Source organism: Papio anubis, chromosome 8, assembly GCF_008728515.1.
Source record: "Papio anubis isolate 15944 chromosome 8, Panubis1.0, whole genome shotgun sequence".
Classification (NCBI taxonomy): Eukaryota; Metazoa; Chordata; class Mammalia; order Primates; family Cercopithecidae; genus Papio; species Papio anubis.
In genome coordinates this window covers 16,209,693-16,235,312 of record NC_044983.1, presented here as the reverse complement: position 1 = coordinate 16,235,312, position 25,620 = coordinate 16,209,693, and the positions used below count along the sequence as shown (strand labels likewise).

The 25,620-nt window shown below is 40.1% G+C and overlaps 1 long non-coding RNA gene across 1 annotated transcript in view; it reads left to right on the top strand.

Annotated features, from left to right (window-relative positions):
* Positions 1-24,631, top strand: part of LOC116276332 — a 38,835-nt gene extending 14,204 nt beyond the window's left edge. Inside the window, exons 2-3 of the long non-coding RNA XR_004185749.1 lie at positions 6,870-7,033; positions 24,595-24,631. This is a non-coding gene — a long non-coding RNA (uncharacterized LOC116276332). The remainder of the gene's footprint in view (positions 1-6,869; positions 7,034-24,594) is intronic.
* The last annotated feature ends 989 nt before the right edge of the window (positions 24,632-25,620 follow it).

The following is a 25,620-nucleotide window of genomic DNA, read 5'->3' as shown; positions in this document are numbered from 1 at the left end:
CTCATCTCTTCCTTATTCCTCACAGAGAAACCCCCTTCTAACAGCCATAATTTTTTCTGTAGTCAAATATGAGCTGGGCTCTAAGCAAAAGGTAAATAAAAGCATAAACTGACTACTGGACCAATGTATAGACCACATTCATTCAGTGGTGACTGATTAACTTGTAACCTAAGCAGTTGCTATAAATACAGAGATAGAGGCTGTAGTTTCCAGAACAGAAATAAAACCTACATACTGATGTAGCTTATGCATAATGAGCTGGAGAAAGTTGGCACTGAAAGGCACGACAGTGCTCTATTGCCTAACACTCCCCACTTTATAAACTAAGATCCAAACAAGCAGAGTGACTTACTCATGGTGAAATAGCTAGTTAGTGGCAGAGCGAGGACTCGATCCTGTTCTGCTGGTTACTGATTAAGAGATTTAATACATAAGCCATCAAGTATGTGACTAACCTTCTGATATACTTAATGGTTTATGAAAAACACAAGCTGTCATGAGCATGTTTAAAGATTTAATTTTCTTTAAAGATACAGGTCACCATTTTAATTTGCACGTATTGGGGATTCACTATACTTAGAATTATACAGAGAGTTATCCTACAGTTATAAGGGAGATTTAAAAAAATAGCAAGTCACAGTAACAGCATAGGGTGCTGACACGTGTCTAACAGAAATAACGCTGTGGTTGTCTCTTGAACAATGCAGAGATTGGGGGCACCAAACCCCCAAACAATCGAGACTCTGTATATGACTTTTGACTGCACCACAATGTAGCTATTAATAGCCTACTGTTAGCCATAAGCCTTACCAATGACATAAACAGTTGGTTAACACATATTTTGTATATGTATTGCATATTGTATTCTTACAATGAAATAAGCTAGAGAAAAGAAAATAGTATTTCAAACATCATGAGGAAGAGAAAATTTACTATTTACTATTCATTAAGTGAAGTGGACCATTGTGAAGGTCTTCATCCTTGTCATTTTCATGTTGAGTAGGCTGAGGAGGAAGAGAAAGAAGAGAGATGGGTCTTGCTGTCTAGGTGGGGGGGTCTTGCTGTCTAGGGGTGGCAGAGGCAGAAGAAAATCTACATGTAAGTGTGCTCATGCAGTTTAAGCCCACATTAAGTATCTTTTATACAGTTGTATTTAGAGTGTACAATAAACAATAAAGTACTGAACAATGTTTCACTGAAATAACACTATCCTTATTCATTCACCCAACCAGTGCTATTACAAGCATATTTACATACAATGTAGTCCATAGAAATTACACTATACTATTTATTGAGCCACATAAGAATGTTACAAATGTCATTTATGTATTTGTATTTCCAGTGTATAACATGGCACACAGAGAGCAGTACATATGGTTTCACGAATATAACATTGGTTCATTACACAATTATCTCTTAACAAAACACAGTTTACATGTGTCTCTTTACCGAGATTTTACAGTCCAGTCCAGAATGCGGCAAATAATGTTTCATAGATGTGACAGTATATTGATTCATTCACACAACTGGCACTCTTAGAAACATCTTTTACCCATAAAATTTTATGAAGTGTATAATGTACAGCAATAATCCTGAACAATGAGGTTTACAGAAATGACATTATGCTGGTTTATGCACACAAATAGCAGTCTTAGCAACATCTTTTACACGTGTGTCATAAAGAATGCATACCATGCATCATCGCGTGCTGAACTCTGTGCTTCATAGAAATAAAACTGATTCGTCCACACAAGTTGACCTGTTAGAAATTCCTTTACACGGCCGGGTGTGGTGGCTCACACCTGTAATTCCAGCACTTTGGGAGGCCGAGGCGGGCGGATCACCTAAGGTCGAGAGTTCGAGACTAGCCTGACCAACATGGTGAAACCCCTTCTCTACTAAAAATACAAAAATTAGCTGGTCGTGGTGGTGGGTGCCTGTAATCCCAGCTACTAGGGAGGCTGAGGCAGGAGAATCGCTAGAACCCAGGAAGCGGAGGTTGCAGTGAGCCGAGATGGTGCCATTGCACTCCATCCTGGGCAAGAAGAGCAAAACTCCGTTTCCAAAAAAAAAAAGAAATTCCTTTACACATGTGTCTTTGGAGAGTGTAAAACATGTGGCATAGGGAACAGGATAAAATGCTTCATTAAATAGCATGGGACTGATTTATATTTATTCAGTTGGCACTCTTAGAAACATATTTATGCATCTCCTTAAAAAGTGTATAATGGGCTTGGCGTGGTGACTCACACCTGTAATCCCAGCACTTTGAGAGGCCAAGGTGGGCGGAACACCTGAGATAAGGAGTTTGAGAGCAGCCTGGCCAACATGGTGAAACCCTGTCTCTACTAAAACTAAAAAAATTAAAAATAGCTAGGCGTGGCATGGGGGCGGTTGCCTATAGTCCCAGCTACTCAGGAGAAAGAGGCAGGAGAATAGCCTGAACCTAGGAGGCAGAGGTTGCAGTGAGCCAAGATCTCACCACTGCACTCCAGCCTGGGCAACAGAGCTGGAGTCCATCTCAAAAAAAGCAAATGAATAAATAAAAGTGTGTAATGGGCAGAAGAGTGTTGAATGCATGATTCAATGAAATAAAATTCTTCTGATTCAGTCACATAACCATACTTCATATGGTTTGGATGTTTGTCCCCTCCAAATCTCATGTTGAAATGTGATCCCCAATGTTGGAGATAGGGCCTAATGGGGAGTATCTAGGTCATGAGGGCAGATCCCTCATGAATGGCTTGGTGCTATCCTTGTGATAAATGAGGGAGTTCTTGTGCTGCGTTCACATGAGATCTGGTTGTTTAAAAGAGCTTGGCCCCTTCTCTCTCTCTCTCCTGCTCCCACCCTCACCCTGGGATGTGCTATTCCCCCTTCACCTCTGGCTGTGACTGTAAGCTTCCTGAGGCCCCTCACCAGAAACTGAATAGATGTTAGCTCCATGCTTGTACAGCCTGCAGAACCGTGAGCCTGCTAAACCTCTTTGCCCGGACAACACGGTGAAACCCCATCTCTACTAAAAATACAAAAATTATCTGAGCATGGTGGCGCACACCTGTAATCCTAACTACTTGGGAGGCTGAGGCAGAAGAATCACTGGAACTTAGGAGGCAGAGTTTGCAGTGAGCAGAGATTGAGCCACTGAACTCCAGCTTGGGCGACAGAACAAGACTCCGTCAAAAAAAAAAAAAAAAGAAAAGAAAAAAACTCCTCTTTGCTTTATAAATTATCCAGCCTCAGGTATTTCTTTATAGTAGTGCCAAAATGGCCTAGCACAGTACTCTTCAAAATATTTTTACGCATGTATCTGTTGTGAATGTATAGCCTGCAGCATGGAGAACTAAATGCTATGCTTCACAGTAATACCACTATACTAAATCATTCCTACCACCGGCACTCTAAGTGTCTTTCATACATGTGCCCTAGCATATATAACATAAAGCACAGATTATCAAATACAGTATTTTAGATCTAAAATGGTCCTGATTCACTTAAAACGAGTACTTTAGACAATACTGAACACATGGCTCTTTAAAGAATGTATAGCAGGCAGCACAGAGTGGTGAGCACAGTGGTTCAAACAAATTATAGTATCTGATTCAATCAGGTAAGTAGAAATCTTAGAAACATCTTTTAAACATGTTTGGAGAATGCGTAACATGTAACAAAGAGTTTCCCAGACATTTCACAGTACTGATTCATTCACACAACTAGCGCTCTTAGAAATATCATCATACGGCCGGGCGCGGTGGCTCATGCCTGTAATCCCAGCGCTCTGGGTGGTTGAGGTGGGCAGATCACAAGGTCAAGAGATCGAGACCATCCTGGTTAATACAGTGAAACCCTATCTCTACTAAAAATACAAAAAAAAAAAAAAAAAAAAAATTAGCTGGACATGGTGGTGTGTGCCGGTAGTCCCAGCTACTCGGGAGGCTGAGGCAGGAGAACTGCTTGAACCTGGGAGGTGGAGGTTGCGGTAAGCCGAGATAGTGCCACTGCACTCCAGTCTGGCAACAGCAAGACTCTGTCTCAAAAAAAAAAAAAAAAATTACCATCATACACGTGTATTTTGTTTTTTAAAACAGGTCTCGCTCTGTCACCCAAGCTGGAGTGCAGTGGTATGAACTCAGCTCACTACAGCCTCCACCTCCCAGGCTCACATGATCCTTTCACACCTTAGCCTCCTGAGTCGCTGGGACTATAGGTGTGCACCACCACACCTGGCTAAATTTTGTGTTTTTTGTAGAGATGGGGTTTCACCATGTTGCCCAGGCTGGTCTCAAACTCCTGGACTCAGGCAATCCACCCACCTCAGCCTCCCAAAGTGCTGGGATTACAGGTGCAAGCATGTGTCTTTACACTGTATTCAGCCCACACTGCTGAACAGAGTGTGTCACATCAAAACACTTGATTCATGTTTTGTCCACACAGCAAGCATTCTCATAAACATGATTTACGCATGTCTCTTTAGAGGACATAACAGGCACAACAGATGGAAATACAGTGTGTTATGGGCTCAATTGTGCACCCCCACAAAATTCAAAGGAAGTCTCAAGCCCCAAAAGGTCAGGATGTAACCATACTTAGATATAACCATACTGGCGGGGTATGGTGGCTCATGCCTGTAATCCTAGCACTTTGAGAGGCTGACGCAGGCAGATCACCTGAGGTCGGGAATTCGGGAACAGCCTGGCCAACATGGTGAAATCCCGTCTCTACTAAAATGCAAAAATTAGCTGGGCGTGGTGGCGGGTGCCTGTAATCCCAGCTACTCGAGAGACTGAGGTAGAAGAATTGCTTGAACCTGGGAGGCGGAAGTTGCAGTGAGCTGAGATGGTGCCATTGTACTCCAGCCTGGGGCTACAGAGTAAGACTATCTGAAGAAAAAAAAAAAAAAATCAAACAACAAAGAAAACACTGTAACCATATTTAGAAATAAGTTTGTAAAGAGATGATTAAGTTAAAACAATGTAGCCAGGCCTGGTGGCACATGCTTATGGTCCCAGCTACTTTGGCCATTGAGGTAGGAAGATTGCTGGAGCCCATGAGGTCGAGATTGCTGTGAGCCATGATCTCACCACTGCACTCTATCCTGGGCGACCGAGCAGGACCTTGTCTCAAAAAATAAAAAAGCAATTAGTGTGAAGCCCTAATCCAATAGGACGGATGTCCTTATAAGAACAGAAAGAGATACCAGAAGTGAACATGTACAAAAAAGGAGCCATGTGGGGACAGAATGATAAAGCGGCCATCTGCAAGCAAGGAAAAGAGGACTCAGGAGAAACTAAATATGTCAGCACCTTGATCTTAGACTTCCAGGCTCCAGAACTGTGAGCAATGAACTTCTGCTTTTTAAGTCTCCCGGGGTGTGGTGTTTGAGTTACCCTGAAGAGATTGTTGATAGAAATGTGGGTGGTAAAAACCATTCTGATGAGAACTCAAGTGGAAAAGATGAGTATGTTGCTGGAGAATAAAGGTCATCTTTGTTACACAAAGCGGTGAAGGGGTTGAATTGTGCCCTAGTATTTTGGGGAAAGCAGAATTTGTGACAAACCTGGATATTTAGCTGACTAAAGAGATTTCTGAGCAAAGTATTAAAAGTGTGGCTTGATTTCTCCTTACTGCTTATAATAAAATGTGGGAGAAAATAGATAAATTGAAAGTATTAGTAAGCAAAAAGGAACTAGAACTTGAAGACTTGGAATATTATGAGACTACTCATATTTCCAAAAAAAAAATAGTGATTTCTGGAAAGAACACCAAGAATGTGGCTGGAAAATCACCCAATAACAAGATTATGGGTGTGACTCATAGATCTACTTAGCTATCTCAGCAGAAGCCAAGAAAAGGCATGGGGCTGTACCAGCAGATACACTGACAGCTTGGAGCAAAGAGGACAGAGATGGCACACGATGAAAGAAGAGTGTCAGATTTCTGGGATTGTACAGGAGGAAACAATAGATCTGTGAACATGTGTTATCCTTCAAGTAAAGAAAGGAATGACTCTGAAGTGATTCTGAGATTGGCAGGGCTTCAAATACCACCACAAGCAAAGAAAGCACAGAACCAGGGGTTGAGCTTGTCACCTCCTTGGGTACGGCAGCCCAGGTCACCACCATCTAGGTCCCCAGAGCAGGGCTGTCATTCAGGCTTTGGGGTTGGGGGCGTTGCCCTCGGCTCTCCTGGGAGGGTTGCCAACCAGGGCGATCGGAGCAGGGTTGCTGCCCATTGTCACAGGAAAAGCTTCCTCCCCACTGGGCCAGAAAGGTGGGGCTGCAACCACAGCGTGCTCAGAAGACACAAGATCAAACCAAAGATACTTCTTCTTGAGTCTTAAAAGCTAATGACATTTTTCTGATAGGTTTTGGAGTTGATTGAGACTCATGGCCTCTCTCTTCCTTCCAATTTCTGTCTTTTGGAAAGGGAATGTCTATCTTTTGCCTGTCCCAGCACTGTAGTTTGAAAGCAGATGACTTGCCTGATTTCACAGGTTTATACCTGAAAGGGAATTTTCTCCTCAGGAGACATCATCCACACTAAATTTAGATGTTCTGAGTGAGTCTCACCCAGGCTAGATGTAGATATGCTGACAAGATTTTGGGCATAGAGTTGATGCTGAAATGGGCTGATATGTTGGGGTTTTGAAATGAGGTAGATTTATTTTGCACATGATAAGGCCATAAATTTGGGTGCCCAGTAGGTGGAATGTTATGGAATGAATTGTGTCCCCATACAGTGTCTATGTTGAGATCCCAAACCCCAGTATCTCAGGGTGTAACTGAATTTGAAGATAAGGTCTTTAAAGGGGTGAATACGTTAAAACGATGCCATAGAGTGGAAGCCTAATCTAATTGGTGTCCTTATAGAAGAAGAGATACCACGGGTGCACCTGCACAGAGGAAAGGCCACGTGAGGACACAGTGATAACACAGCCATCTGCAAGCCTCTAAGAGAAGACTCAGGAGAAATCAGACCTGCCAACACTTGAGCCTCCACCCTCCTGAACTGTGAGAATATTAATTTCTTTTTTGTAAGTCTCCCAGTAAATTATATTTTGTTATGTCAGCCCTAGAATACTAATACACAGTGTTTTGCAGAAATGATATTATCCTCGTTAATTTAAGCAAATAGCATTGTTAGAAACACGCTTATATATGTGCCTTTAAAGCATGTGTGACACGTGGCAGGTGCTGAACACGGTGTTCTTTCATGCAATCAGCACCTTTAGAAACTTTTTCTTTAACAAGAAGGTATAAATGCAGCACAGACTAGGAAACCCAGTGTTAGGTAGACAAAACAGTATTCTGACTCACTCAGGAAAGAAGAGCTCTTAGAATCATCATTCACACTTATGTCTATGGAGAGAATATAATGTGCAGAACAGCGTGCTGAACGAAGTGCTTCACCGATTATCCTGATTCATGAATGCAGATAGAACACTTTGAAAAAATTGTTTAAATGTCTCGATAGATATTGGATAACCTATGGCACAGACTGTTGAACAAAGCATTTCACTAAAAACACGATTGTGATTCATTCACACAAGTATTCTTTTATTTTGTATGTACATGTCTCTTTGGAGAGCATGTAACATGCTGCATAGACTGGTGAACCCAAGGATAGACAGAAAAAAACGTTATCCTAATTTATTCAGGTAAGAAGAGCTTTTAAAATCATATTCATGCTGTGTATATACAGAGACTATAACATGTAGGGCAGAGTGTGAACAGTGTGCTTCACAGAAATACTGCAGTAACACTGTCTTGATTCATTCATGCCACTAGCACTCTTAGAAATAGCTTTTATACATGACTTTTAGAGCACATATAGCACAGAGTTCTTGATATGCTTTGGATCTATGTCTGTATTAGTCCATTCTCACACTGCTATAAAGATAGTACCTGAGACTGAGTAATTTATAAAGAAAGGAGGTTCACACCATGGCCTCTGTATACCTGTGTTACAAACCTGCATGTTCTGAACATGTATCCCAGAACTTAAAGTATAATTTTAAAAAAAAAGAAAGAAAGAAGCAAGGAACAAAGACTGAAGAAACAACACTTGATTTTTGGGACTTTGAGATCTCACACTGAGAGACGGTATCTGAAAGCAAAGCAATTAATACTGCCTATAGAGTCCATTCACAGTAACACACTTATCCATTCTTAGACTCTTGGTGAAAATTCTGCAACTGTCTGGATTTGCATATTCAGTTTCCTGTATTCAAAGAATAGATATGTGTGTAGCCTTGGAAAAAATTTACTTTCCCCAGACTTCAACATCATTTAAATGATACTGATAATGGAAAGATTTCCTCAACATACTAATTTCAGGAATACCAGAAACATTCTCTCTTTTGAAAAATAATAATGAAAAAAAGAGAGAATAGTCTCCCTAAGGTGTTAGTAGTCTAAACTCTAGTAAAAGTGATTTCTAAGTAACTGATTAACAGTAATAAAATGGTTTCATTGGTTTAAAGAAAGAAAAGAAAGGAGGTTTAATGGACACACAGTTCTGTATGGCTCGAGAGGTCTCGGGAAACTTACAATCGTGGCGGAAGGTGAAGGGGAAGCAAGGCACGTCTTACATGGTGGCAGGAGAGAGAGTCAGAAGGGAGAGGTGCTGCTTATCAAACAACCCAATCTCGTGAGAACTCTGTCACAAGAACAGCATGGCAGAAACAACCCCCATGATCGAATCACCTCCCACCAGGATCCTCCTTTGACATATGGGGATTACAATTAGAGATGAGATTTGGGTGGGGATACAGAGCCAAACCGTATCAGTGTCTCCACCAAATCTCATGTCGAATTATAATCCCCAGTGTTGGAGGCGGCGTCTGCAGCACTCATTTGTTGAACACAGTGTTTCACAGAAATAACCCTGTCCTCATTCATCCACAGAGCAAGCATTCTTATAAACATCTTTTATCATCTCTTTTTAGAGAATGAATAACATACAACTCAGGGTGCTGGACATAGCAATTCTAGGAAATGAGACTAATCTGATTCATTCAGGCCAGTAGCCTTCTTACAATCATCTTTTACATGTGAAGTACAAATTGGTGAATGTAGGGTTTCACAAAAATACCATTATCCTGATTTGTTCACATAACTAGCAATCTTAGAAATAACTTTTATATATATATATCTCTAAGCACAGAATGTTTTCAGTTTTATACAGAACAGTATCCTGATTCATTAAGGAAAAAGAATTCTTAGCAACATATGTTATACATGTTTCTTTACAGAAAAACATGTATTTTTAATATGTGCATGTATAACATGCATCACAGGTGGTAAACATTGTATTTCACACAAATAACACCATCTTGATTTATCTGATTCATTTACACAAGTAACAAATAAAACCATCCTGATTTGTAGAGTAGTGTTACTAAACGCTGTTGGAAAAAAAAAAAAGAAAAGAAAAGAAAGAAAGAAAGAAAAAAACACTGTTGGAAACATCTTTTAAATATGTCTGTTTACAGAATATATAACATGCACCTCAGAGTGTTAAAGAGAGTGATTCACACCAGTGACACTATCTTGACTCATTCTGGAGCGAACATTCTTATAAACATCTTTGCTCATGTCTCTTTAGGGAGTGTATATCATACAGCAGAGTGGTGAACCCAGTGTTATACAGAAAGAATGGTGTCTTGATTTGTTCGTGTAAAAGGAAACCTTATGGCTGGGCACAGTGGCTCACACCTGTAATCCCAGCACTTTGGGAGGCCGAGGCAGATCAATCTCCTGAGGTCAGGAGTTCGAGACAAGTCTGGCCAGCATGGCGAAACCCTGTGTCTACTAAAAATACAAAAAATTAGCTGGGTGTGGTGGTGGAGATTTTGGTGGGTGCCTGTAATACCAGCTTCTCGGGAGGCTGAGGCAGGGAGAATTGCTTGAACCTGGGAGGCAGAGGTTGCAGTGAGCCGAGATTGCGCCACTGCACTCCAGCCTGGGTGACAGAGCGAGACTCCATCTCAAAAAAGAAAACCTTAGAATCGTCTCTCACACATCTATGGGGAGTGTATACATGCAATAGAGATTGGTGAGTACATATCTTTCAGACAAAAAATAATATGCTGATTAATTCGCATATTAGACACATCTTTATATTGGTGAATGTAAGTTTCACAAAAATAGGTGTGTCTAATATGCTACACACAGTAGCATATTAGACACATCCTTAACAGATGTCTCTTTTAGAAAACATATAACATGCAGCACAGTGTGATAAACATAGTATTTCACAAAATAATGCTAATGGGCCAGGCGTGGTGGTTCACGCCTATAATCCCTGCATTTTGGGAGGCCGAGATGGGCGGATCACTTGAGGTCAGGAGTTCAAAACCAGCCTGGCCAATATAGTGAAACCCTGTCTCTACTAAAAATACAAAAAAATTAGCCAGGCATGGTGGTGCACGCCTGTAATCCCAGTTACTCAGGAGGCTGAGGCAGGAGAATCTCTTGAACCTGGGAGGCGGAGGTTGCCATGAGCCAAGATCATGCCACTGCACTCCAGCTTGGGGGACAGAGTAAGACTCCATCTCAAAAAAAAAAAAGAAACAAAACAAAACAAAAACACTGTCTTCATTCAGTCACATAATTACATTTAGAAACCTCACTGAGAGCATGTGTTTATACATGTCATTATGTCATTAGAGTGCCTGTAACCTGAGGCGCAGTGTTTCAGAGCAACTGCATATCCCGATTTATATTCACATCAAGTATTAGTGTTAACAACTTTCACACATAGCTTATTAGCAGGTAGAGCATGCAGCACAGGGAGCCCAATACAGTTTTCCCAGAAATAAGCTGATCTTGATTCATTCTTGCAAATCACATTCTAAGACTCTTCTTTTATACATCTATATTGACAGAGCAGATACCATGAAGCATAGATCCATGAAAACAATGTTACAAAGCAACAACCAAAACCTGATCTTTTCACACAAGTGCACTTTTAGAAATATCCTGATAGAAGTATCTTTAGGGAAGGGGTGGATAGTTTGATGAGCTGGGGATCTGGGGATCTGGCTATGCTGACTCAGCACTTTAGTTGCAGGTGCAGATGAGTCTGGCAGAAGTGAGCTGCACATGCATGAGTCTCCTGAAGACTGGCAGTGATGCTCTGAAAACCTAGGGCCTAGGATCCAGGTCCATGGCCAGCATTGGTCCTGGTGATCAGTGCAGGCCTTTGAATTGCCAGACTCAGGTGAAGATCTACAGTGCCTGCAGAAAGTACAGTTTCACCATTTACAAAGAAGATAAACAAAAATGCAGGCTGAGTGCAGTGGCTCATGCGTGTAATCTCAGCACTTTGGGAGGCAGAGGCGGGCGGATCACATGAGGTCAGGAGTTCAAGACCAGCCTGGTCAACATGGCGAAACCCCATCTCTACTAAAAACTACAAACATTAGTTGGGCGTAGTGGCATGCACCTGTAATCCCAGCTACTTGGGAGACTGAGGAAGGAGAATCGCTTGAACCTGGGAGATCGAGGCTGCAGTGAGCCGAGATGGCACCACTGCACTCCAGCCTGGGCAACAGAGTGAGACTTCATCTCAAAAAAATAAAAATGCATATGCACATAACACACACATGCCAGGAGCCAATGGGTCCTCCTGATGGGCCAGCAGGGATAGGGGCAGATAATGCCTCAAGAAGATACTTTTGCAGTTCTTAGGACCCCTTCTTCAGGTGACTGTCAAACCATGGCAGTGCCTTCCTCTCCTGCCAAACCTACCATGAGCACCCTTTGGTAGAGTAGATGTCCTGTCTAGCAAAGCCCCCCATCAGCAAAGCCCCCCATCAACAAAGCCCCCCATCAACAAAGCCCCCCATCAACAAACCCCCCATCAACAAATCCCCCATCAACAAACCCCCCATCAACAAAGCCCCCATCAACAAACCCCCCATCAACAAACCCCCCATCAACAAAGCCCCCCATCAACAAAGCCCCCCCATCAGATGCTGTCTTCTTTTGCAACTGTCAGGGGCAATGTTCTAGTTGGAATGGATGGCTTGGGGGGGTGCAAAAATCAATGGGAAGGGCTGTATAAATATTAATAATATTAATAAAATATTAATGTCTAAAAATGTATTCCTCCAATTAGCATTCTTAGAAATATCTTTTATACATGAGTATTTTGACAGTGTATAACAGGCAGCAGAGTGAAGACAGTATTTTATTGGAAAAACGCTATCTTGATTCATACCTACAAGTAACATGCTTAGAAACATATTGTATACATTTGTCTTTGGAGAGTTTTAACCTTCCTAACAGAAAGGTGAACATAGCATTCCACTGAAGTAACACAACCATGATTACTATTTGCAACGGCCGCTCTAAGAAATATCTTTTACATGTCTGTCTTTGTTGAGTGGATAATATACAGCACAGAGTTTTGAGCATGTGTTTCAATGAAACAACATGAACTAGATTCATGTGTGTTGTACAATTTGGGGGACCAAGTGTCATCTGAACCATTAGGCATCTATATTCAAGGGGAAACAAGGAAGAAAGAAAACAAAATAAACACTGTAACTCTTCTAATGCATCAGCTGTCAAGAGACCATTTTCGGGAGTTGGGGGTATAGGGGTTACGTAAGAACTTTGACATTCAACTTAGGAACTCGTTCCTCCCACATAACACTGTAACTCTTCTAATGCATCAGCTGTCAAGAGACCATTTTTGGGAGTTGGGGGTATAGGGGTTACGTAAGAACTTTGACATTCAATTTAGGAACTCATTCCTCCCACATTTCTCTGTTAGAGGCCAAAAAAACAATTACTAATGAAGAATATGACTGAGACATTCTCATGGGCGACCCAGTCCAATCTTTGGGCAACTCAGTGTGCCTATAGGGGTAATCATCAAATAAATATTTGATCTGCGAGGCCAGGCGCGGTGGCTCAAGCCTGTAATCCCAGCACTTTGGGAGGCTGAGACGGGCAGATCACGAGGTCAGGAGATCGAGACCATCCTGGCTAACACGGTGAAACCCCGTCTCTACTAAAAAATACAAAAAACTAGCTAGGCGTGGTGGCAGGCGCCTGTAGTCCCAGCTAGTCAGGAGGCTGAGGCAGGAGAATGGCGTGAACCCGGGAGGCGGAGCTTGCAGTGAGCTGAGATCCAGCCACTGCACTCCAGCCTGAGTGACAGAGCGAGACTCCATCTCACAAAAAAAAAAAAAAAAAAAAATTGATTTTCTTTTAAAACAACAAAAGCCTCACAAGTTAAAGATGAAATATCCAGCCTGGGCAACATAGCAAAACCTCATCTCTACAAAAATTAGCCAGGTGTAGTGGCACACTCCTATAGTCTCAGCCACGTGGGAGGCTGAGGTGGGAGGATTGCTTGAGCCCAGGAAGTGGAGGCTGCAGTGGGCTATAATTATGTCATTGCACTCCAGCCTGGGCAACAGAGCAAGACTGACCTGTCTCAAGAAACAAAAGATGAAATATGATTTGTATAGGTTTTTAAAATTATGTTAAACAGAAAGACAAACATTTCATGTTCTCACCAATTTGTAGAACCTAAAAACCAAAATAATTTAACTTATAGACATAGAGAATAGAAGGATGGTTACCAGAGGCTGGGAAAGGTAGTGAGGGGCAGGAAAGGGGTAGGGATGGGTAACGGGTAAACCCTAAAGACTCATCCAGAAAGCTCCTAGAAATGGTAAATGAATTCAGTGAAATTTCAGGATATGAAATTAGTGTACACAAATCAGTAGCTCTGCTATACCCTAGCAGCGACCAAGCTGAGAATCAAATCAAGAACTCAGCTGCTTTTACAATAGCTGCAAAACAAAACAAAACAAAACAAAAAAACAACTTAGGAATATACTTAACCAAGAAGGTGAAAGACCTCTACAAGGAAAACTACAAAACACTGCTGCAGGAAATCAGATGACACAAACAAATGGAAATACATCTGATGCTCATGGATGGGTAGAATCAATATTGTGAAAATGACCATACTGCCAAAAGCAATCTACAAATTCAATGCAATTCCACCAAAATACCACCATCATTCTTCTGCCTGACTTCAGAATAATATGCTACGAAGCCATAGTAACCAAAAATCATGGTCCCGGCTTAAAAACAGACACATACACCAATGCAACAGATTAGAGAGCTCAGAAATATACCCATGCATTTACAGCCAAGTGATTTTCAACAAAGGAGCCAAGAAGACATAATAATATTCTATTGTGTGTGTGTGTGTATATATATATATATATATATATATGGTTTTCTAGATATACAGTCATGCCACAGCAAACAGCGACAGTTTGACTTCCTCTTTACCGATTTGCATGCCCTTTATTTCTTTCTGTTGTCTGATTGATGTATATACATACCTATGTACAAATGTAATACTCAAAATGATAAAACTATCAGAAGAAAACACAGGAGAGATGCTTTAGGACATTGGTCTGGAAAAAAGATTTTATAAGACCTCAAAAGCACACTCAAGGCCGGGTGTGGTGGCTCATGCCTGTAATCCCAGCACTTTGGGAGGCTGAAGTGGGCGGATCACCAAAGGTTGGGAGTTCGAGACCAGCCTGACCAACATGGAGAAACCCCGTCTCTTACTAAAAATACAAAATTAGCCAGGCTAATTTTGGTGCATGCCTGTAGTCCCAGCTACTCGGGAGGTTGAGGTAGGCGAACCCAGGAGACAGAGGTTGCAGTGAGCCAATATCATGCCATTGCACTCTGGCCTGGGCAACAAGAGCGAAACTCCATCTCAAAAAAAAAAAAAAAAAAAGCACAGGCAAAAAAGCAAAAATAAACAAATGGATTATAGCAAACTAAAAAGCTTCTCTGCACAGCAAAGGAAATAGTCAACAAAGTGAAAAGACAATATACAGGATGGGAGAAAATATTTGCAAACTACTCATCTGACAGGAGATTAATATCCAGAATATACAAGGAACTCAAGCATTTCAACAGCAAATAAATAATCGGTTTAAAAAACAGCAAATGATATAAGCAGACATTTCTCAAAATAAAACCTATATATGGCCAAGAAATATATTTTTAAAATGCTCAGCAACATCACTAATCATCAGGGAAATGCAAATCAAAACCACAATCAGATATAATCTTGCCCTGGTTAAGATGGCTATTACCAAAAATGCAAAAAAAATAAATGCTCGCAAGAGTGTAGAGAAAAGCGAATTCTTATACACTGTTGGTAGGAATGTGAATTAATACAGCCACTATGGAAAACAGTATAGAGATTCCTTTCAAAGCTACAAATAGGGGCCAGGTGTGGTGGCTCACTCCTGTAATCCTAGCACTTTGGGAGGCTGAGGCGGGTTATCACTTGAGGTCAAGAGTTCGAGACCAGCCTGGCCAACATGGAGAAACTCCATCTCTATTAAAAATACAAAAAATTAGCCAGGTGTGGTGGTGAGCACTTGTAATCCCATCTACTCAGGAGGCTGAGGCAGGAGAATCACTTGAACCTGGGAGGCAGAAGTTGCAGTGAGCCAAGATCGTGCCACTGCACTCCAGCCTGGGCGACAGAGCGAGATATCTTCTCAAAAAAAAAAAAAAAAAAAAAAAAAAAAAGCCATATGATCCAGATCTCTACTGGGCATTCCAAGAAGAAGGAAATCGGTATATGAAAAACATATCTGCACCCCCATGTTTTTCACAACACTAAATTCACAATAGCCAAGATATGGAATCAACCTAGGTGTCCAGTGGATGAATGGATAAAGAAAATGTGTCATATATACATAATGGAATACCATTCAGCCATAAAAAAGAATAAAATTCTGACCTTCATGGCAACATGGATGAAACTGGAGGATATTATGTGAAGTGAGATAAACTAGGGACAGAAAGTGAGATAAACTAAGGACACCACATGTTCTTACTCATCTGTAGAAACTGAAAAAAAAGATGATCTCATAGATGTAAAAACTGGAACAGAGGATATTAGAGGCAGAAAAGGGTAGATGGAAGAGGGTGACATGGAGAGATTTATTAAAGGACACAAATTACAACTAGATAGGAGGAATAGTTCTTATGTTCTATGGCAGTGTAGGGTGACTACAGTTAGTTAACAATAATATACAGTTTCAAATAGCTAGAAAGAGGATATTGAATTTCCAAACACAAAGAAGTGATAAATATATGAGATGATGAATATGCTAATTACCTTAATATGATCATTATACATTACATGTATTACAACATTACTTTGTACCACATAATGAACAATTATGTGTCAATATTTTAAAACTTTAAAAATTTTTAAATATTTTAAAAAGAAAGAAAAATGGTAAGTACACAGACAACTCAGAATACTATAACACTGTACTTGTGGTATGCAATCCACTTATAACTCCAGAATGAAGACAAAAAGACAAGTCTATCAAAAATTACAATAGCTACAGCATCCTGTTAAGAGACAGGCAATATAAACACATGTAAATTGAGATGCCAGAAAGTGAAAATGTTGGAGGATGGAGTTAAAGCCTAGAATTTTGAAGTTTTTTCTCTGTTTGATTGTTTTTATTCTTTTCTCTGTGATCAACAATCAGCTGTTCAAAATAGTTTGTTATATCTTAGATGTTTTTGTAAGCCTCATGGTAACCACAAATCAAAAGCCTTCAAGAAATACACTAAAAATAAAAAATGACAAATTAAACCATACTACTAGAGAAAATCACTTAATTAACCACAAAGGAATATGGTGACAAAGGAAGAGAAGAGTTACAAAACAACGAGAAAAGAGGTAACAAAATGGCAGTAATGAGTTCTTACCTGTCAGTAATAACACTAAATGTAAATAGACTAAATTCTCCAATTAAAAGGTATAGAGTTACTGAATGGATACAGAAACAAATCCAACTATATGCTGTCCTAAAAAAAAAAAAAATCCCTCTTCACCCATAAAGACACACATAGACTGGAAGGGAGAGAATAGGAAAAGATATTCTATGTAAATCCAAACCAAGAAAGAGTAGGAGTAGCTATCCTTTCATCAGATAAGATAGACTACAAGTCCAAGACTATAAGAACAGGCAAAGAAGTGTTACTATGTAATAATAAAGGAGCTGATTCATCAAGAGGTTAGAACAATTATAAATATGTACCCAACACAGGTGCACCCCGGTATATAAAGCAAACATTAATAGATCTAAAAGAAGAGGGAGAGTGTAAAACTCTATTAATAGTAGAGAATTTCAATACCATACTCTCAGTAATGGACAGATCTTCCAGATAGAAAATTAACAAATAATCAGCATTAAATTCCACATGAGACCAAATAGGCCTAACTGACATTTACAGAACATTTCAGGCAAACACTTCAGAATACACATTCTTCTCATCAGCACATGAAACATTTTCTAGAATAGATCATTGTGAGGCCACAAAACAAGTCTCAGCAGATTCAGAAGTCAAAATCATATAAATTATCTTTTCTGACCACAATGGAATAAAACTAGAGATCAATAACAGGAGGAACCTTGGAAACTACACAAGCACATGGAAATTAAACAACATGCTCCTAAATAATCAATGGGTCAATGAAAAAATTAAAAGAAAAATTATTACAAATGAGTATAAGAATGCAAAATACCATAATCTGTGGAATACAGCAAAAGTAGTGCCAAGAGAGAAGTTTATAACAATAAATACCCACATCAAAAAAGAAGAAAGGTCGAGTGTGGTGGCTCATGCCTGTAATCCCAGCACTTTGGGAGGCCAAGGTGGGTGGATCATTTGAGGTCAAGAATTCAACACCAGCCTGGCCAACATGGAGAAACTCTGTCTCTAGTAAAAATTAAAAAATTAACTGGATGTGGTGGTAGATGCCTGTAATCCCAGCTACTGGGGAGGGCGAGGCAGGAGAATCGCTTGAACCCTGGAGGCAGAGATTGCAGTGAGCCACCATCGTGCCACTGAACTCCAGCCTGGATGACAGAGCAAGACTCCGTCTCAAAAAAAAAAAAAAAAAAAAAACTTCAATAAACAACCAAATTATGCACTTCCAGGAACTAGAAATTCAAGAACAAACCCGACCCAAATTTATCAGAAGAAAAGATTTAATAAAAATTAGAGCAGAAATAAATGAAAATGAGGCTGCAAAAATACCAAAGATCAATGAAACATAAAGTCGGTTTTTTGAAATGACAAAGAAAATTGACAAACCTTTAGCTAGACCAACAGAAAGAAGAAAGAAAAGAGACAAAGTCAGAAACAGAAAAGGAGACTTAACAACTAATACCTATGAATACAAAGAAGCATTAGAGAATATTATGAACTATACACCAATAAATTGGGAAACCTACAAAAAAATGGAAAAATTCCTGGACACATTCAACCAACATATGACAATATTGAACCATAAGAAGTAGAAAATCTGGGGATTCCAATAATGAGTAACAAGATTAAAGCCATAATAGAAAATCTCTTATCCAATGAAATCCCAGGACCTGATGGCTACACTGCTGAATTCTACCAAGCAGTTAAAGAATAACTAATATCAATGGGATTTTCTTCTCCATTACATTGTCCGGCTGCAAATTTTCCAAACTTTTATGCTCTATTTCCCTTTTGAAACTGAATGCCTTTAACAGCACCCAAGTCACCTCTTGTATGCTTTGCTGCTTGGAAGTTTCTTTGGCCAGATACCCTAAATCATCTCTCTCAAGTTCGAAGTTTCACGTATCTCTAGGGCAGGGAAAAAATGCCACCAGTCTCTTTGCTAAAACATAACAAGAGTCACCTTTGCTCCAGTTCCCTTTGAATTCAAAGGAATTGAAATCAAAATCTCAAAGAGATATCTTCACGCCCATGTTCATTGCAGGATTTTTCACAATAGCCAAGAGATGACAATGGCTTAAATGTTCAAATGAATGACAAATGAATGAATTTGACACAATGGAATATTATTCGGCCTTAAAAAATGATGAAATCCTGTATATTTTCTACACTGTGGATGAACCTGGAAGACATGCTAAGTGAAATAAACCAGATGCAGGGGGACAAATGCTACATAATGCCATTTGTATTAGGCTGTTTTTGCATGGCTATAAAGAAATACCCAAGACTGGGTAGTTCATAAGAAAAGAAGTTTAATTGACTCACAGTTCTGCGGGATATACAGGAAGCATGGTGCTGGCATCTGCTTGGCTTAGGGAGGCCTCAGGAAGCTTACAGTCATGGCAGAAGCAAAGGGAGAGCAGGAGCAAAAAGGAGAGAAAGAAGTTGGGGGAAGTACCACACACTGTTAAATGACCATATCTCACAAGAACACACTGTCATGAAGACAGCACCAAGCCATGAAGGGTCCAACCCTGTGATCTAAGCACCTCCCACCAGGTCCCACCTCCAGCACTGGAGATTACGTTTCAACATGAGATGTGGGCAGGACATCTAAACTGTATTATTTCTTACCTGGCCCCTCCCAAATGTCCTTCTCACATTCATTGCAAAATAGAATCATGCCGTCCCAATTGTCTCCCAAAGTCTTAACTCATTTCAGCATTAACCCAAAAGTCCAAAGTCTCATCTGTGACAAAGCAAGTCCATTTCACCTATGAGTCTATAAAATCAAAGACAAGTTATTTATTTCCAAGGTACAATGGGAATATCAACACTGGGTCAGCATTCCCATACCAAAAAGGAGAAACTAGTCAAAAGAAAGTGAGTATAGGCCCCATGCAAGTTCTAAACCCAGCAGGACAGTCATTAAATCTTAAAGCTCCACAATAATCTATTTTGACTCCATATCCCACATCCAGGGCACACTGATGAAAGGGGTGGGCTCCTAAGGCCCTGGGAAGCTCTGCCTCTGTGGTTTGCAGGGTTCAGCCTCCACTGCTGCTCTCATGGTTTGTTGAATATCTGCAGCTTTTCCAGGTGCAGGGCACAAGCTTCCAGTGGCTCTACCGCTCTGGGGTCTGGAGGACAGTAACCCCTTTCTAACAGCTCCACTAGGTAGTGCCCCACTGGGGACTCTGTGGAGGCTTCAGCCTCATGTTTCCCCTTGGCACTGCCCTAGTAGAAAACTCTCTGTGACAGCTCTGCCCTGCAGCAGACTTCTGCCTGGGCACCCAGGCTTTTCCATGCATCCTCTGAAATCAAGGCAGAGGCTGCCATATCTCTTTTACTGTTGCATTCTGTGCACCTACAAGCTTAACACAGCGTGGAAGCTGCCAAGGCTTAGAGCTTGCCCCCATGGAGCTATGGCCTGAGCTGTATTTGGGCTCCTTTGAACAAGGGCTAGAGCCAGAACAGTGGGAATGTGGGGAACAGTGTCTTGAGACTGAGCAGGGAAGTGGGGCCTTGGGCCTGGCCTGTGAAACCATTCTTCGCTCCTTGGCTTCTAGGTCTGTGAAGGGAGGGACTGCCGTGAAACTTTCTGAAATGCCTTCAAGGCCTTTTCTCCGTTATCTTGGCTATTAGCACTTGCCTCCCTTTCTCTTGGCAAATTTTTCTAGCAAGTGGTTACTCCACAGCCTCCTCGAATTTCTCTCCTGAGAAAAAGCTTTTTCTGTCTTCCAACCTCTGCTTGTTGCCACATGTCCAGGCTGCCAATTTTCCAAACTTTTACACTGTGCTTCCCTTTTAAAATTTAAATTCCAACTTTAAATCAATTTCTATGCTCCCACATCTGAACATAGGTTGTAAGAAGCAGCCAGACCACATTTTGAATACTTTGTGGCTTAGAAGTTTCTTCCTCCAGATACCCTAAATCATCAGGCTTTAGTTCAAACTTCCACAGATCCCTACGGCATGAACAGAATACAGCCAAGTTCTTTGCTAAGGCACAACATACATGACCTTTGCTCCAGTTCCCAATAAATTCTTTATTTCCACCTGAGACCTCATCAGCATGGACTTCACTGTCCTTATCACTATCCAGCATTTTGGTCACAACCATTTAACCAGTCTATAAGAAGTTCTAAATTTTCCCTCATCTTCCTGTCTTTTTCTGAATCCTCCAAACTCTTCCAACCTCTGCTTGTTACCCAATTCTAAAGTCACTTCCATAATTTCAGGTATCTTTATATCAATGCCTCACTCCTTGATACCAATTTTATGCATTAGGCCATTTTTGCATCACTATAAGGAAATGCTTGAGACTAGGTAATTTATAAGAAAAGAGGTTTAGTTGGCTCATGGTTCTGCAGGCTGTAGAGGAAGTATAGCACCTTCAGCAGCTTCTGGGGAGGCCTTAGGAGGCTCACAATCATGGCAGAAGGCAAAGGGGGAGTAGGGATCTCATATAGCAAAAGCAATAGCAAGAGGGAAAGAAAGGGGGGAGGGTGTGCAACACAGTTTTACATGACCGGATATCATGAGAACTCACTATCACAAAAAGCACCATGCATGAGGGGTCTACCCCCATGATCTAAACATTTCCCACAGGTCCCACCTCCAGCACTGGGGATTACAATTCAGCATGAGATTTGGGCAGCACATCCAAACCATATCACATTTCTATGATGAATCTAAAACAATCAAATTTATAGAAGGTGAGTAGAATGGTGGTTGCCAAAGGCTGAGAGAAGGGGAAATGGAAAGGTGTTAGTCAAAGGGTACTGATATGGTTTGGCTGTGTCCCCACACCAATCTCATCTTGAATGGTAGCTCCCATAATACCCACATGTCACAGGAGGGCCCTAGTGGGAGGTAACTGAATCATGGGGACAGGTCTTTTCTGTGCTATTCTCATGATAGTGAATAAGTCTCATGAGATATGATGGTTTTATAAAGAGGAGTTCCCCTGCACATACTCTCTTGCTTGCCACCATGTAGGATGTGACTTGCTCCTCTTTGCCTTCCGCCATTATTGTGAGACCTCCCCAGCCATGTGGAACTGTGAGTCAAATAAACCTGTTTCCTTTATTTGGAAATAATAAAGGTATTTCTTTATTAGCAGCATGAAAATGGACTAATACAGGTACAAAGTGTTGTCCATACAAGATAAATAAGTCCTAGAGATCTACTGTACAGCATAGTGTGTATAGAAACAATACTATATTGTATGCTTAAAATTTTGCTAAAATGGTAGATCTTATATGAAGTCTTATCACAAAAATAATAATACTAATTAAGAGGTCAGAAGGAAACTTTTTGAGGTGACAGGCTTATGGCATAGATTATAGTGATTGTGCCATGGATATATGTTAATCTCTGAACTCACCAAGTTGTATACATTAATAATGTAAAGATTTTCACATGTCCAAAATAATTTTTTAATGATTATTTTTTAAATGACATGAGGAAGCAATGAAAATACAAGCTGCATTCTGGGAGAAGATATTGGCAATACATTTAACTGATAAAGGATTAGTGTTTACGATACATAAAGAGCAACTGTGCATGAGTTACAAAGAAAAAATTAGCTTAATTTTAAAAACTAGGCCAAAACCAACAGGTATTTTAACAAGAGAAAACATGAAAGCCCATAAAGGTATGAGTAAATATTCAGCCTTATCAACAGCTGTGGACTGGTAATATTTAACAACTGGTCCTCCTGTGTGAGGAAGTCCTGACTTGTAGTATTTGCTTATTTCTGTGTGGTAAATATCATAGACTATTCAAGTTACCACTGTTAAGAGCCAACTTCAACACCCAATGCTTTAATAACTAGGGAACTGCAAAATAAAGCTTCAATGAGATAGCATTTGCAGTCACCAAACTGGTAAAAATTTAAAAGTCAGTTAAAACCAGAGTTGGCAAGAATAGGAAACAATGGGAACTTTCATCCATTGTTTGTCGTAGTAAGTGGGATTCATCACTTTGGTTGATTATCTGCATATTCCACAACTCATAGATTCCACTTTTTTGGACCTTTGCATTTAAGTTATGGACTCAATGTTGGTATCCAAGAATAGATTTTTATCTTTCCTACACAATTCTGATAAAAGAAAATAAAGGGTTGTGGTTGGCTTAGCTGTGCTTCTGATTCTTTACTAGAGAAAAAACAAAAATCCAGAAACGTTAGAGCCTGGAGAATAGAGAAAAAACCTATCTCAGACATAGTCTGAGATAAAAACCTAATCCCCAGGGTATTTCACCCTTAGGTCTTTGACCTAACCCTTCTTCCAGAACCCACGCTTTTTCCAATGCCCATCACATTAGAGACTTTTTACATATAGGTCGGAGAATGAGAGCACCATTTCTATGTATATAAAGAGAGCAAGAGAGAGAAAGAAAGAAATTAAAGAAGTGTGGTTGAGGAAAGAAAAGTCATGTTAGAATGTGAATGCATTTTTCCACAAAGTACTGTTATTTAGAGAGGCTAGTTCCTCAGCTCTAAAAAGAGTCAATAAATCAATCATCAACATATTTATTATGCACCTAAGCTATGTCAGGCATTGTGCTAGATATTGCAAATATGGTGATAAATGACATAGACATGATTTCTGTCTTGATAGAGTTTACAGATTCTTAAGGAAGTCAGACATTAAACAATTCATAAATGACCAATCAAACAATTGTAAGTGTACAAAGTACTGACAAGGAAAATTACAGGATATTTGAGAATTGATTGATAGGGTGAACAAACAGTTTGGAGAAATGTAGGTCAGGGAAGGCTTCACTAAGGAGGGCAGGAATTAAGCTCAACTCTGAAGGATGAGTAGGAGTTATAAGTACGAAGACTCACATAGGAGAAAATATTCTGTGCATTGGAATCCCGTGAGCAGGAACACTGAGATAGGAGACAGCAGGGTGTCTTGGAGGAACTGCTTTTTGGCTGGAAGGGAATGAATGAAGAAGAGTGATAAAAAAGCCAGAGAGGAAGTCGGACCCAATCTGGCTTCTGAGCAGAGCCTTTGGAGCCGTGTTGAGAATTCTGACTGTGGTCATCAGAGTAACGGGATATCACTAAAAGGCATTAAGCAGGGAAGTGATATTGTCAGATTTGCATTTCTAGAAGATCATTCTGGTTGCAGTTTAGAGGATGTTTTGAAGAGTGAGAGAGTCCATGTAGGAATTCACTGCAGTGGTAGGGAAAGAAACGATGGTAGCCTAGACCAGGATGTCGGCAGGGAGGGTGGAAAGAAGATGACAGATTTGAGAATTGTTTAAAACAATTAACTGTCTTACTGATTAGAATTAAATGTAGGTGATAAAGGAAAGATGGAAGTCAAGGCAACTTCTAAATTTCAGGCTTGAGCATGAAAGTAGATGATAATGCTATCTACTGATATGGAGGATGAACAGATTTGAAAGGAGGGAAAACTGATGAACTCAGTTTCTGACTCATCTCAGGTCACTTATCAAATGTCACATAAAGAAATCAGACACAGATTCTAGACACAGAAGCTCTGGGAGGGAATGAAATCACCCTGGGAGACAATGTAGACTAATACAAGTTAGATAGGACAGAGACCAAGGATTTCCAGCACTAGTGTGATTTAGTAGAGGAGGAGGCGGTGAAAGACTATGGAAATGAAGTCAAGGAAAGGTGCAGAAAACCAGTAGATGGAGTATAATGGAAGCCATAAAAGGTAAACTTTTTATGGAAGAGGAAGTGGTCGATTTTTCCAATGTACCGAAGGATCTAATAAAATGAAAATTATCTTTTGCTTTACAGAGCTCACCAGGTACCTCAGTAACAGCATTTTTGGCAGAGTTGTTGGCGCAGTATCCCGATGGAGAAGTATTGGTTGGTGAGTTAGAGGTGAGGAAATAAATATAATAAAGTCAGTTCAACACTTTTAAACTTAAAGCAACAGTAAATAAATGCAAAATATTTTTGTATTATGTAGACAGGGTAAGTTTTTATTTTGCCAAGCAGAAATGTTTTTAGTTCTACCTACTACTGTCATTATTTTATTAAAAAGCATTGAATTTCAGAAAACTGGGAAGGATATAAAAGAACAATGAACAGTCTTCAGGAGAAAATAGTAACCTTAATCTGACTCATATCTATAACTTGCTATATGAGTAAATATGGACAACATTAGCTCATTTCCTTTTTATTTTGCTACGGACACCTAAAAATATCTCCTGATGGTCTTATAGTCCATGAATCAGTATTTGGGAATTTCCAGTGTAGTTTTCTTTTGAGGACTTTGGCTACGAGTGAGGGAGAGTGAGGTTAGTAACAGATCCAGAGAAGACTTTTTCTTAACATAGAAGAGACTTGAGTATGCGTAAATGTTAATATCAAGAAGCCAGTAGAAAGGAAGAGGCTGAAGATGCAAGAAAGATAAGTCATAATTTATGGCATGGTATTCCATAAAAGGAAGAAGAGATTGACCTTAAACAGAAGGGGCAACCTCTACATTGTAGCAGGAGAGAAGTAGAAAAGGATAGAGACAGATGTAGACCGTATGTAGACTTGATGGCAGAAAATTGAGGCAATTCCATTCTGAAATTTATATTTTCTCCATGAAGAAGAAGACATTGTAATCTAAGAGCAATAGAAGAAATAATAGACAAAGTTTTGAGAAGGTTTCAAAGAGTTAAGAGAGATAACATGCGTGAGAATCACAGATTTGCTGCATAGTATTGAGGGCTCGGTAGATTGTCTGCCATAAATTTATAATGACACCTAATCTGCTGAATAGAAGTCAATAGTCCAGGTGTAGGTATATAGAAGATATAGATAGTTGTA